This window comes from Lissotriton vulgaris, chromosome 1_1, assembly GCF_964263255.1.
Source record: "Lissotriton vulgaris chromosome 1_1, aLisVul1.2, whole genome shotgun sequence".
In the NCBI taxonomy this organism is placed as follows: domain Eukaryota; kingdom Metazoa; phylum Chordata; class Amphibia; order Caudata; family Salamandridae; genus Lissotriton; species Lissotriton vulgaris.
The window spans coordinates 1,611,258,962-1,611,272,559 of NC_141685.1; the positions used below are offsets into that span (position 1 = coordinate 1,611,258,962).

The 13,598-nt window shown below is 53.7% G+C and overlaps 1 protein-coding gene across 6 annotated transcripts in view; it reads right to left on the bottom strand.

Annotated features, from left to right (window-relative positions):
• Positions 1–13,598, bottom strand: part of LOC147750884 (uncharacterized) — a 1,319,653-nt gene that overhangs the window by 893,653 nt on the left and 412,402 nt on the right. The window lies entirely within an intron of this gene.

Consider the following 13,598-nt stretch of genomic DNA (forward strand, 5'->3'; position numbering starts at 1 on the left):
CTTAAAAATCTGTACTGGGGAGGCGTGTCCAAGATGGCGACAGCGTAGGACGTGCCTTGTGGTCTATCCGGCCCGCAGCTTCCTAAAGCATTGTTATTGCATCCCATCCACCGCTTGCAAGGGCTGGGGAAACGTACACAGCATTGTCGGCCCCCTGCCATTGCCTTAGGGCCCCTAGGTTGGTGGCCGCAATCCGTGCGGGCGCAGATGGGGACTGCGTGGCTGGCGAGTGGATAGGCCGGCGGTGTTGATACAGCGCGGCCGCCTTCTGGAGGGGCGCTGGAAGCCAGCAGGGGGACCCTCCCTCAGCAGTAAGTTCAGGCCACAGCATGACACCGCCTGGGGTCGGACGTCATCGCCCTCAAACTGCTCCCCCACTGGAGTGCAGACCCCGCCCGGCCAGGGCCCTGCCTACGTGCGGCCTGGCAGAATGGGCCCAACCGGCGGCCATTGGACATTGAGGCGCCAGCGGCAGTAACTTAGAGGCCCCAGAGAGGCTCACCAGAGCGGCCCAGCGAACAGGGGCACATCCAGCTTCACGGAAATAGCTGCCCGCGGTGGTCGAGCTGTGTGGAAGCGGGTGATCGCTTTGCCACCTCTGCCCGAGCCCAGGGCCTTCGTGAGGCATCTGATTAGGAGCAGGAGACAGAGCATGTGACCCGGCACTTGTGGAGAGGGGTTAGAGCGCTTGCTGGATTCCCGGGGGCCCCTGGTGGAGCAGCTCCTTTCTTGGCGAATACCGCCAAGTGGCCTGACCACATCGCCCCCTGGCTCCCCCAGTGGTGGTCGCGGCTCCCACCAGGCGCGGACCTGGCCTCAAGTGCGGCCTGGTAGACAGGGCCGTGACTGTGCAAGACATGCGCAGCGGCGCCAGCGTTGCAACCAAAGGAGGGACCCCCCAGGCCCTAGAGAGCATCACCAGTGGGGTCCGGCAACCACCGGCTAACAACGCTTTGCCGGGACGACCGCAGGACAAGCTTCCGGCCGCAAGCGGTGAGTAAGCGGCAGGGGTCTGGGGTGATCGCGCTGCCCCCCTACCGGCGTCCTCTATCCCTGTAGCGCAGCACAGAAGATTGTCCCAGGGCAATCGCTTCTGCCTGGCTGCAAGAACAACCACGATAGTGCTGGCAACCTTGCCACAGAGTAAATGTAAATGTAAATGTTGTATACTTGTAAAGCGCACTGCTGCCCACACTGCGGGCGTCCCGGCGCTGTATACCGCTGGGGAACCCGTCCTGGCTTTCCCTGTGAGATGGTCCCTTCTGGGCACCCCCAAGGTGAGACCAGGCATACCCGACGTTGAAGGGGCCGTTGTGAAGATTAAGCAAGCTATTGCCCAGAGTTGCAGAGTGGAGCCCAAGGTTAGAGTAGGCGCCGAGGCGAGAATTATCAAGCCCGCTGACATTTTGACCCAAGACCCTGCCACGTTGGGAATCGAACTCTGGTCCCGGGCCGATCTCAGCTTCCGGGTCTGCCGCCTCTAACCATTGAGCCACACTTCTCCACTGCTCCAGTAATGGGACCTGCTGGGGCCAGTGGGACACCGAGTGGAGGAACTACTATAGCAAGGGCCTATGTGTCGCCGCACACTTTGCGGAGTTGCGTGCGGTGTCCGTGGGGTCTCTTGTGGACACAGTGGTCAGCTTTGTTGAAGCCGGCAGAGTTCTTGGACCCCTGCACCAGGCGAAGCCTTGACCATCGGCCCCTGGACCCTGTGCCTCCATGCTCCAAGCCCCTTTACTGCCACAGAGATGTTTGGCCCTGGGAGGGAGAGATACTTACCTCGACAGCAGGAGCCCATCGGACACAAGCTAACAAAACAACGACCCATATGGCGAATGTACGGCCCAGGAAAGATCGTTCTGTGAAAGACATGCTGCAAGCTAAGGCCGTGAATCAGGGTGCAGAGACAACGGCGGTATCGCATGACGGAGCAGATGCGCCGGCCACGAAGTCGTTCATCACGTCGCTCTTCTCTGCGCTTAAAGGAGACCTCCAGGAACTCAAAGATCAGTTGGCGGAGGATCTTCGGGAGGTCCGCCGCGATGTCTCGGAGATTGGGGACTGGGTAGCGAGGTTGGAGGACCACAAGAATGGGCACGACGAAGAAATAGAAATGATGCAACAGGAAATACTCCTCCTCAAGGAACAGCACATTGAGCTCCAGGGGCAGGCAGAAGACTTATAGAACTGCTCTCACTGCAATAATGCACGCATTCGGGGAGTGAAGCAGGGAGCGGAGGAAGGAGACATCGAAGAATTTGTTCAGGCCCTCTTCCGACACATCCTGGACCCGGAGCACACAAATGAGGTCCAGATCGATAGGGTTCATTGTGTGGGCCCACCCTGCCGGAACGATGCTCCGCCACAGGACATCCTAGCCTGTATGCACAACTTCCAACTAAAATAACTTATCCTCCACAAAGCCAGAGATGCACATCCTCTGCAGTTCCGTGGCCTCGCCCCGCTGCTCTTTAAAGACCTGTCCGCTGTTACTCTACTTAAGCACAGGGAATTTTGGCCAATCACCCAACATCTGAGGGAGAAAAGGATCCCCTATGCATGGGGGCATCCCTTCCACATCAGTTTCAAATTTGAAGGCAAGCTGCACCAACTGCGATCACTGCCAGAGATCGCCAACCTCTTGGGCCTTCCTCCTCCAGCCTCGCCCAGTCAACCATCGGCAGCTACCATCAGCAGCAGCAGACCAGGCCGCTGGCAAGTTGTGGGCAAGTCCTTCCCACCGCCTCATGGACCAGACGCAGCGGCAAGAGCGAAAGAAAGGGAAGATGTTCTGACCTCACTGGCTGGCAACCCTATACACTCGTCTCCCACCTAACACTATTGTCTAGACCAACTTTGGGATCCTTCCTGCGGCAGGGCAGGAGGGCCGTTGCCTCCTTGCTCTCACAGCCCTGAAACGACACCATACCCCCGAACTGTATCACTTTGACGGACCTTTGTCAACCCTGCACTGTTGTGGCTACTGCGCGTTTGGTTCTAATGCAGACCGGCCTAGGACCGGTTTCTACTTTGTTTTTGAAGATTATTGTTGTCTTGTTCTTGGAGTGGTTTTGTTTTGGGATATGGTGAGTTCTCTCCTCAGTGAGTCTTTTTCCTGTTACTTGCACTACGGCCTTGCACTATTGACCACTCTCTTTCTTGGAGCTTCTTCTGGCATCCTGCTCCCACAGTGCTACCTGTGCTTTCACAGTGGCCTACATGGTCCCCTTCTTCCCAACTGGATCTTAAAGTAGTCCGTTTTAATGCCCCAGTTCTTAATAATCCCATTAAGAGGGGAGGAGCCGCGCCAGCGACCAAGATGGCCGCTTGAGCATCGGCTCCGCCGGACGCCACATCCTGACTTGCCATCCGGCACATTATCCTGAGCCCCGTCCCTACCATGGGGTGGGGGACCGGCGCCTGAGCCACTGGGAGCAATTCCGATCGATTTGGCTGCTCCAATGACCTAAATCCACCGTCTGGAATTTTTGGGCCTACTGGGAGCGCCACCGGGACCCTGCGTGTGGCACTGCCCGCGCTGGAGTTCAACAACAACGGCGAGTGAAACCGGAAGTGCGCGGTGGCACTCGATCCACGGAAGTCGTGTTGCATCTACGGGGCCTCTGGGCTCCCCTCTCGAACAATCTTGCGCAGTGCACCCCTGCCAGTAAGGAGCAACGCACGATTGCTTCGATAGACTTGGCGAAGCATAGACCCAGCTCGGGTGGCGGAGTTGGTGGCAGTGCAGAATCTGATAATGGCGGCGAGGGGGGACCCCGAAAAGCTACCTCCGAAATCATCGAGGTCTAACAGACCGGTTCAGTCCAATAGACTGGAAAAGTATAGCTTCTCCAAGGGCTCCCCGGTGGACGAGAAACGCACCCCAGTGAGTGGCCAGGAGGGTGGCCCATCCGGAGCGGACCCGACACTAAAAGACTTGATGGCAGCGATCACTGGGATCCAGTTTTCCCTCGGTAGGATGGACTGCAAATTGGACACAGTGACTATCGAGGTGGGCTTAATCCGAGCCGACCTGACTAAAACCACGGAGAAGGTCAAGTCACTCGAGATCAAAACATCGAGTCTCACGGACGATGTGTTGGAACTCCAGCGAGAGGTGTGTCTCGGACACAGTTTGCCTGTAAGCTGGACGAATATGAAGGACGTGCGAGGCGCAATAACGTCCGCATTCTTGGCGTACCGGAGAGATCGGAGGGACGGGCCCCGGATCTGTTTGTGGAGGATCTCATTCTGAATCATCTAAAACCTAAGGGCCTCAGTAACTTTTTTACGGTCGAAAGAGCCCACAGAGTCCCCGCCGGTCGACCGAAGGCGGGGGCTCCTCCTCGTCCTATGATTGTCCGTATTCTGAACTTTCGGGACCGAGACACTATTCTGCAGGCCGCAAGATCCTCTGGACCTCTGGCATACGAGAATGCGTCCTTGCTATTTTTCCCTGACTTTACCCAGGCAGTACAGAAACAGCGGCAGGGTTTCAAGGATATTGAGAGAACGTTGCGCGCCTCAGAAATCAAGTACTCTATGCCGTTCCCTGCCCGCCTCCGGATAGAACGTGATGGCAAAGCTTGGTTCTTTGATCATCCTGGTGCTGCAGCGGACTGGCTGGACCGAGTTCAGGGACCGGACAAGGAGGGGGAAACCCCGATGGACAACGAGGAACAATGATCCCTTTTTGGTCGTGTCAATTGACTACGGTGGCGGGGGCGCTGGTTTGTTCGGGGCGATCCCTTTTTCCCCACTGACTTTGTTAATATTTTTTGGGTTTTCCATATGTGCATAGTTGGTGGGGTTTGTAGGCGGGTTGGGATGGAGGAGGTTGGTGGCCTGTTGTAAGGTCCTCCTCCGTTTTCTACGTTTAGATTATATAGTTAGATCTGGGGAGACCGGCACACTGCTAGTTGGTGATGTGCAAAAGTTGCATGCAGGGGTGCAGGGTGCAGGGTTAGGGGGTTGGGGGTTGGGTTGAGGGGTCTTTTGTTTGTTGATTTGTGTTTTGTTTATGACCAATGCTTGCAATGGATGTCACGGTATTCTCGGGGGATGAGTATGGCTTCAGCTAGTTTGGGCTTGGGAGTGTCCGTTCTCAGTTGGAACGTGAATGGTTTGGGAGACAAGATCAAACGTGCCATGGTGGGGCAGCTCATCAGGCGCCGGTCACCGGATGTGGTCTTACTCCAGGAGACTCATCTTATGGGAAAGAGATGTATGGCGCTACATAGAGGAGGGTATAAGTTGGTGGCTCATACCGGTTTCACCTCGAGCTCCAGAGGGGTGGGGATACTGGTTAAAAATTCCTTTCCGCTCACTATACAAGCTATCTGGTCCAATAACCGAGGCCGCTATGTCGGCGTCTCTGGACTATGGGAGGGCAGAACGATCATGTTCCTTTCTGTATATGTTCCCCCCGCACTGCAGACAGACACCTTTCGTGATCTGAGCAGGGTGTTCTTGTCGCTATCCCTTGGCATCATGGTAATAGGGGGTGATTTCAATGCTGTCATGGATGGGGAGCTGGATAGGTGGCCCCGTGTGTTACTGCCCTCTCGTAGATGGTCGTCGGATTTTGTCTCCGGTACAGGCATGGTCGATGGGTGGAGACTCCGGCACCCTGGTGGCTTTGAGTACACACATCTGTCAGCAGCGCACCACTCTTTATCCAGAATTGATTATGTGTTAATGCCTGCGTCGCAGACGATGTTTGTTCAGGAGGTACGTCATCTAGCCAGAGGTGTGTCTGATCACTTGCCGATCTGGCTGCAACTGAAAGTCGGTCCAGGCGATGTAGCTAGGGTCGCACCTATTAGCACCTGGCGGTTGAGAGATCCAGTTACCCAAAAGGAGCTGGTGCGTGCAACTGATAGCTACTTCCGTGAGAACGCTCAGTCTGGGAGGCCTACAAAACTGTAATCAGGGGGGAGGCTCTCTCTTTAATCTCGGGGCAGAAGAAGAAGAGCAGGGCAGAAATTGACAGGATCGAGGTGGAGCTATCTGCCTTGGAAAGAGAGGTCTCCACCACTGGGGACCCGTGGGATATTCACCGCCTTGGTCTACTTGGCGCGCGATGGGGCGAGGGAGCAACACGCTAAAACCCAAAGCAGGATTTATGAGCACGGCAACAAGGCCGGAAAACTTATCGCATGGTTGGAGAGGGGTGACTGGGGGTCGCGTCTGGTGCCTGAGCTGCAGATTGCGGGTTCGGGGGCCACGACGGACCCACAGCTCATAGTGGACGAGTTTGCCCATTATTATGAGGAGGTCTATACTTCAGCTGGGTTGTTCACGGTGGAAGAGAATGCGGAGGTCATCCTAGACATCCCAATGTCCGTTTTATCGGCCGAGAACAGGGAGTTTTTGGATTCTGATATAACAAACGATGAGGTCGCGATGGCAATCTGGGGAGTTCACTCTGGGAAAGCCTCGGGCCCGAACGGTATTCCTGTTGAACTCTATAAACTTCATGTGGACCACCTGGCTCCGTTCCTGAAGGCTATGTATCTCGAGAGCCGGGAAAATGGCGTACTCCCTTACGACCAACGTATCGCAAACATTATTGTGATCTATAAAGAAGGCAAGCCTCGTTTGGATTGCTCCTCCTACCGCCCAATTTCTCTCTTAAATGCAGAGCCCAAGATTCTGGCCAAACTCCTAGTGAATCGGTTGGTGAAGGTCATATCTGAGCTGGTGCATCCGGACCAATCCGGCTTTATGCCGCGCCGCAACACTGCTCTTAATCTTCGTAGACTTCACGGGGTGGTGGCGGGTTCCGCTCGCATTCATGACCCTGCAGTACTTCTGTCGTTAAACGCCACTATGGCGTTCGACAGAGTGGAATGGTTTTATCTTTTTGTGGTACTGGAGAAGCTCGGGTTTGGTCCAGAATTTATACGGTGGATCCGTCTCCTGTACTCGGCTCCGCTGGCCCGGGTTGTCGTGAACAATCATAAGCCCTGTGACTTTCAGCTAGGGAGAAGCACCCGTCAGGGATGTCCCCTCTCGCCACTTTTGTTTGCCCTGGCCTTGGAGCCGCTTGCGGCTTGGGTGCGATGGCATAGATCGATCAAAGGGTTGCGGTAGACTCCGGAGTGGGAAGACAAACTTTCGCTATATGCGGATGATATCCTTATGTATTTGACCTCCCCCGGCAGTCCCTAATTGTTTTTATGGATATCTTGGCAATCTATGGGAGATATTCGGGATTCACCATTAATTGGAAGAACTCGGTCCTCTTTGTGTTGAGTGGTGACCCCCCCTTAGAGTGCTGGAGAATTGTCCGGTTAAAATAGAACTGGTGAGCTCCCGCTACCTTGGAGTTTTCATCTCTCTGGATCCTAAGACGCGTTTCGAGGCTAATTTGGTTCCCTCCCTGGCCAGACTCCGCCGGGATATTGCAAAATGTAAGGAACTGCCGCTTTCCCTACTGGGTCGGGCGGTTCTGTTTAAAATGATGGCGCTACCTCGGTTTTTATATGTTTTGCAGAACTTTTTTGATCCCGTGCCCCCCTCCTACTTTAATGAGATAGAATCTTTGCAGCGTCAGCTTCTTTGGGTCGGGAAGCCGCGGATCGCGCTATCCAAACTGATGTTGCCTCGGTATGACGGTGGGATAGGACTGCCCAGTATTAGGAAATATTATTGGGCCTCCCAGCTTGCTCCTATCAATCATGCGATTTATGGCTCCCCGGCTGACCCTGGGTTCGCCATGGATCGTGGCAAGTTGCCGGGGGGTGAGTACACCCGGATCTTGTATGCTCGGCGAGGCAGGTTTCCTCTTTTGGGTCCGGCGTCGGCTTTGGTGCGGGCGTGGCTTGAGGCCAACCGTGCTCTTAAATGTGAGGGCAAGATAACAATGGCCACACCATTATGGAACTCGGAAGCTCTGGGTAGCCTGTGGAAGTCGAAGGGTTTCGATCGCTGGGACCTGATCGGTATCTCGCAGGTCCGTGATATATGGGGCAAGAACGGGATATTGACTTTTGAGGAATTGCAGACCAGACACCACCTGAATGAGAGTGAGCGATACCGCTATTCGCAAATTAAACATGCGCTGGTGGCAGCCATCCCAAGCGATGTGAAGCCTCCGAAGGCTTCTGCGCGGGAGGATCGAATCCTGGATGGATATCTTCCCACCAGGGCGATTTCCCTGGTTTACAAGAAGTTGGTCAACCACACAGAAGACCCCCTGGTGAAAGTCTGGGAACAATGGTTCGCATATGGTCTGGTCTTGGAAGATGAGGATTGGGTGGAGGCTGTGTCCTCCCCCGGGAAGTGGCGATCTCCATGAGACTTCGGCTGGTGCAGCTTAGGATCCTTCACCGGTCCTACACCACTGGCCCTGGGTTGTGTCGCATGGGGCTCGCCTCAAATGCAGATTGTCGTAGGGGTTGTGGTATGAATGGTACCTTTATGCATATTTTGTGGGAGTGCCCAGAGATTTATAACTATTGGACTAAGATCCATGAGAAAATGAGTGAGGTGTGGGGTGTACAGATTGCACTTGAAGCACGCCGCTGTTTACTTAACGTATGGGAGCCTTCCGACCTCACGAGTCATGGCAAGCTTTGGGTCACTCTTGCTTGTATGATCGCTAAGCGAAATATCGCACAACTATGGGGTGCTTGTCGTACTCCCCAGATTGGTAAGTGGTTTGAAGACCTTGATTGGTGTATGTTTCGGGCCAGAGGGAGGCCCCGTAAATTGGGGAAGATCTGGGATGTCTGGAATGCTTACCGAGGAGATATTTGTACACCACCAGAAATAGATCCAACATGTGAGGACATTGAGGCACCATGAGCCCACTTGTTTAACTCCTTCTTGATTGGTCTTGTTAATTGTATTTTTTTGTTTATGTTTAATAAAAAAAATATATCCCATTAAGCTGAAGGAGGTTCTTTCATTGCTTGAAAACTCTGGGGGCGAGATTTGTCTTATCCAAGAAACCCATCTGCTCCATACTGACACTCACCAAATGCCCCATGGCCACTTCCCATATCAGTTCTGGTCCTCTGGGAACAGTAAACGGGGAGGAGTAGCTATCCTATTGTCTAAGCATTTCAAAGGTTCGGTGGTGGGACATGTTACAGAGATCAAGGGGAGCCTATTAACATTGCGCTTCCACTTGGGTGCCTTTTCCTGCACTGTTGCTTCCATCCAGTCCCCTAATGATCGTCCAGAGAGGATCTTGTTAGATGCATGTTTTGACGTATTGCACATCCCAGATCCTGTAGTAGTGGTAGGGGCTGACCTCAACTTAGTGATGGATGCGGGGCTGGATCTCTCTGGTTCCCGGACTGGGGGCGCGGGCGCTCTGTCATCGAAACTGGCTGCGCGAGGTAGGGATTAAGGATGCCTGGCGCTGCTTACACCCTGATGAGCGGGATTTTTCTTACTACTCCCCTGCACATAAGACATATGCCCGTCTTGACCATTTCCTCATCACTCCAGCTGCTTGGGCCTATGTCACAGATCGTACTATAGAGGCCCGGGCCCTATCTGACCACGCACATATTACCCTGACCTTGAGCCTCCCCCCGCGCGATCTCCCATCACCCTGTGCAGGCGACTGAGAGACTCACTACTTCGGTCACCGGATGCGGTGTCCGACAGACTACATAGCATCCAAGGATGGGGGCTCGACACCACTCTCCTTGGTATGGGAAGCGCTTAATTTGGTCACGAGAGGGGCTTTTATTGCCAAGGCAGCCTACGAGAATAATGACAGACGGACCAAGCATGGAGAGCTTGAAGCTGCCGTTAGAGAATTGGAAGCCATTCAAAAACGAACTGGTGCTCCCTCAATCTGGCGGCAGCTGGAAAAAGAGCGCCTCCAGCTCCAGCGTCTAGATCTCGATCGGGCTGAGCATGCGTTGGTCCGCTTGAAACAAATATTTTGTTGGCTCCAACAAGGACGGCCGCATGTTGGCTCACTGCCTGCGCAGCCAGCAAGAGGCGCACTCTGTTAAAACGCTTCGGGTTGAGGGTGGTCAGCCAATAACTGACGATGCCAGAATAGTGTTGGCCTTCCAATCGTTCTACCAAACCCTTTATGCGGCGGATCCCTCTATGTTGCCTGACCCTAGTGAATATCTGAAAGGTGCTGCGGTGACTGACCCCTCTGCCCAAAGGTGAAGCCGAAGCCCTAGAAGCTCCTATTCGTATTGATGAAGTGATATCTGCTATCGCCTGGCTGAAAGTCCAGAAGGCCCCAGTGCCAGACTGCTTCAGAGCTCTCTTCTACAAAACCTATTGCGCTGAACTCGCTCCATTGCTCACTCGTCTGTTAAATTCCTTCACGGATACAGAGTCCCTCACAACCTCCATGATACAGGCCTCTATTGCGCTCATCCCCAAACCGGGGAAGAACCCAGAACTTTGTAGTTCTAACCGGCCGATCTCTCTGTTGAATATAGACGCGAAGCTGTTCTCAAGCATTTTGGCGCACAGGCTGTATTCCCAGATGCTGGGTTTGGTCGACCCGGACCAATCCAGTTTCACCCCCGGACAGCAATGTGGAGACAATACCAAGCATATTTGTCATCTAGTTGATACAGTGCAGTGGTCCAAGGAGGAAGCCCTACTACTGGCTATTGACGCAGAGAAGGCTTTCGACCTTGTGCATTGGCCGTACCTATTCGATACTCTCAAGCAATTTTCGGCTACGGCCCTGTTTTCGACAATGCATAGCAGGCATCTAAAGCGACCCGCAGGCAGCTGTTCGGTCAATGGTCTGCTTTCTGATAATTTTGAGGTGGGGCGGGGGACACAACAGGGCTGTCCCCTCTCCCCCCTGCAGTTCGCCCTGTATATGGAGCCCTTGGCTCAACGGCTCCGGGACAACCCCTTGGCGCAAGGTATCCCATTTGGGTTAGATCGTCACCTCATCAGCCTGTATGCGGATGTCATTTTCTCTGTAGCACACCCTCTGACCTCCCTGCCAGCTACTGTGGACGACCAGCAGACTTTCAGTCCGATTTCTGCCTTTAAAATCAATATGTAAAAATCTCATTTACTTCATCTCACAACCGGCCAGCCAACGGTAGATGCTCTTCGGAATCCCTTTGCCTGGGTGGCAGATGGTATTACATACCTTGAACTGATCCTCCACAAAAGCCTTGCGAAAACGGCAGAGGTGAACTATTCTACCTTACCATCATGGTTTTGCGCAGGCCTGAACCGCTGGCGGTGACTACCCCTGACGTGGTTTGGGAGGTTGTCTGCGGTTAAAATGAATGTACTGCCACAAGCCTTGTACTTGTTCCAAACATTACCACTAGAACCCCCGCCATATGCATAGCGCCAAATTCAGATGGCGATTGTGCGCTTCGTCTGGGGCCCAATTTCACCACGATTGCAGAAAACTCAGCTTCAGCGCCCCACGAAGGAGGGGGGTCTCGCCTTCCCTAACATCACCCGATATTTCCAAGCTTCACTCTTACGTTATCTGGTAGAATGGAATCGTCTCATGACAGAGAAATACTGGGTCTTCATGAAGCAGACAGTAGCGGGCCATCATATCTGGTGGGACGCCTGGCTGCCGAAATCGGCACGCGCCTGTGGACTCTATTCCTCACCAGTCACATGCCCCACAATGCTCGCATGGGAAGGGTTTCTCTAAGGGCCAACTTAACTACATTCCCCTCACCCCTGACCCTGCTTTTCTCGAACCTCGCCTTCCCACGAGGGATGGACAATAAGCTTGCCGCACACTGGGTAGAAGGGGGTTGTAAGCACCTAGGGCACCTGTTTGACCTTCAAGGTCTGATCCCCTTTAAGGAACTACAATTGGACTATAATCTCCCCGCCAGCGATCTCTTTCTGCACTCCCAGATGACGGACTGGATCTCTGGGGCTGAGACACTCTCCCTAGCTTTCAGATCGATGAGGCCATTTGAGAAGTGACTAATTAGCAAAAAAAGACGACCAAAGTCTGATCTCTGAAAGATACTGCTTTCTTACCAAGGCCACCCCAAGGGCTCGCACGGCGGGGAAGAAAGGTTGGGAGGCGGAATTGGGGCGCACATTGTCTGACAAGGAGTGGGAGGATATTTTCTATCGATCTCACCACACCGCACTGCACATTCCATGGGTCATGCTGAAACGGCTTTCAAGATTGCGTTGCATTGGTACTACACCCCCAATCGACTAACCAAATGGCAATCCCGCTGTGACGGTCTTTGCTGGAAGGGCTGCGGAAGCCCCGGAACACTACTCCACTTACTATGGCATTGCCCAAAGCCTACCAGCTACTGGGAAAGGATCTTGGAAGGCATTGATCTGGCTTTCAACACCTCCATTCCCAGGCTCCCTGCTTACACTCTCTTAGGCTTACCCAATGCATTAACCTTTCCCCCGCGCTCTACTAGAGGGAGGCAGATGGTGCTTGCTCTGAACGCTGCACACAGGCTAATACTAGCACGATGGAAATCTGACAAGGTCCCGGATCTCACACAGTGGTTGCATCAACTCTGGAAACTTTTGGGGATGGAGAAACTCTCAAAGGGAGCTGCAGGGAAAAGTAGAGACTACTCCAAAATCTGGGCCCCTTCATAACTATCCTCTCCACTGAATTTGGAGAGGGGTTGGGAGGGGGCACAGATGTCCCTACAGCCCCCTCCAACATTAAAAAAGAAATGTGTGATGTCCCTGCCCCTTCTAGGGAATCACACCAAAACAAATCTATGTAAATAGACCTCCCAGGGCATCATGGGGCGCTCCTTGAAGGAGTAGTGAATAGTTAATGAGCGGATGTAGCCCTACACGTATCCGGGTCCCGCCTGGGATACCCACTGTTTTTGGGTTTATTTTCCCCTTTTCTTTTTTTTTTTTTTTACAAGAGAATGCGGGGGGAACCCCAGTGCTTCTGAGGCCATGCTGGCTCCATGCTCCTAGAGGAGCCTGCATAAAACCTTAAAAAAAAAAATATATATATACTGGCACCACATGGTGGGATGGGGACCCGGGAGCCACTTGGAGGTATAAAGAGCAGGCCCGGACTGGCCGTTGCGGGCACCGGGCAATCCCCCGGTGCGCCACAAGGGTGGAGGCCGGTTTTGGGGCCCTGGGGGCCTTTTTTGTTACAGGGGCGTTTTTGCAGCGTTGCTGCAAAAACGGTCCTGTAACAAAATCGGCTGAAAACCGGCCCTGGCAACGAGCGCGGTCGTACCCCTAACACCCCCGGGGGTGGGGGGACCGGACGAGCACTTTGCCAGGGCCGGTTTTGGTTCCCAGTCCGGCCCTGATGGAAGAGGGGTGCTGCACGCACCCCCTCTAAAAAATAATACCGATATACCCCCCCACATCCGTCCCCCTGACTTGGCCCAGCAGGAGTTCTTTCAACAGAAACTGATGGGAGCCCGCATTTTTCTCTTAACATTTTTTTTTATCACAGACTCGCAGATCCTCCGTGAATTCAAGGCAAAAATGTTTTTAAAACAGGCCTTAGGGGTCATGGTATCCCTACCATGCCCCTTTGTGTTTTTCTTTTTTTACTTTTTTTAGGAGCCCTAAGATGGCTGCCACGACTTCCTGGCTGAGGTAGTGGCAGCCAATCAGATCCCAGCGGGAGTTCTGTCAGGATC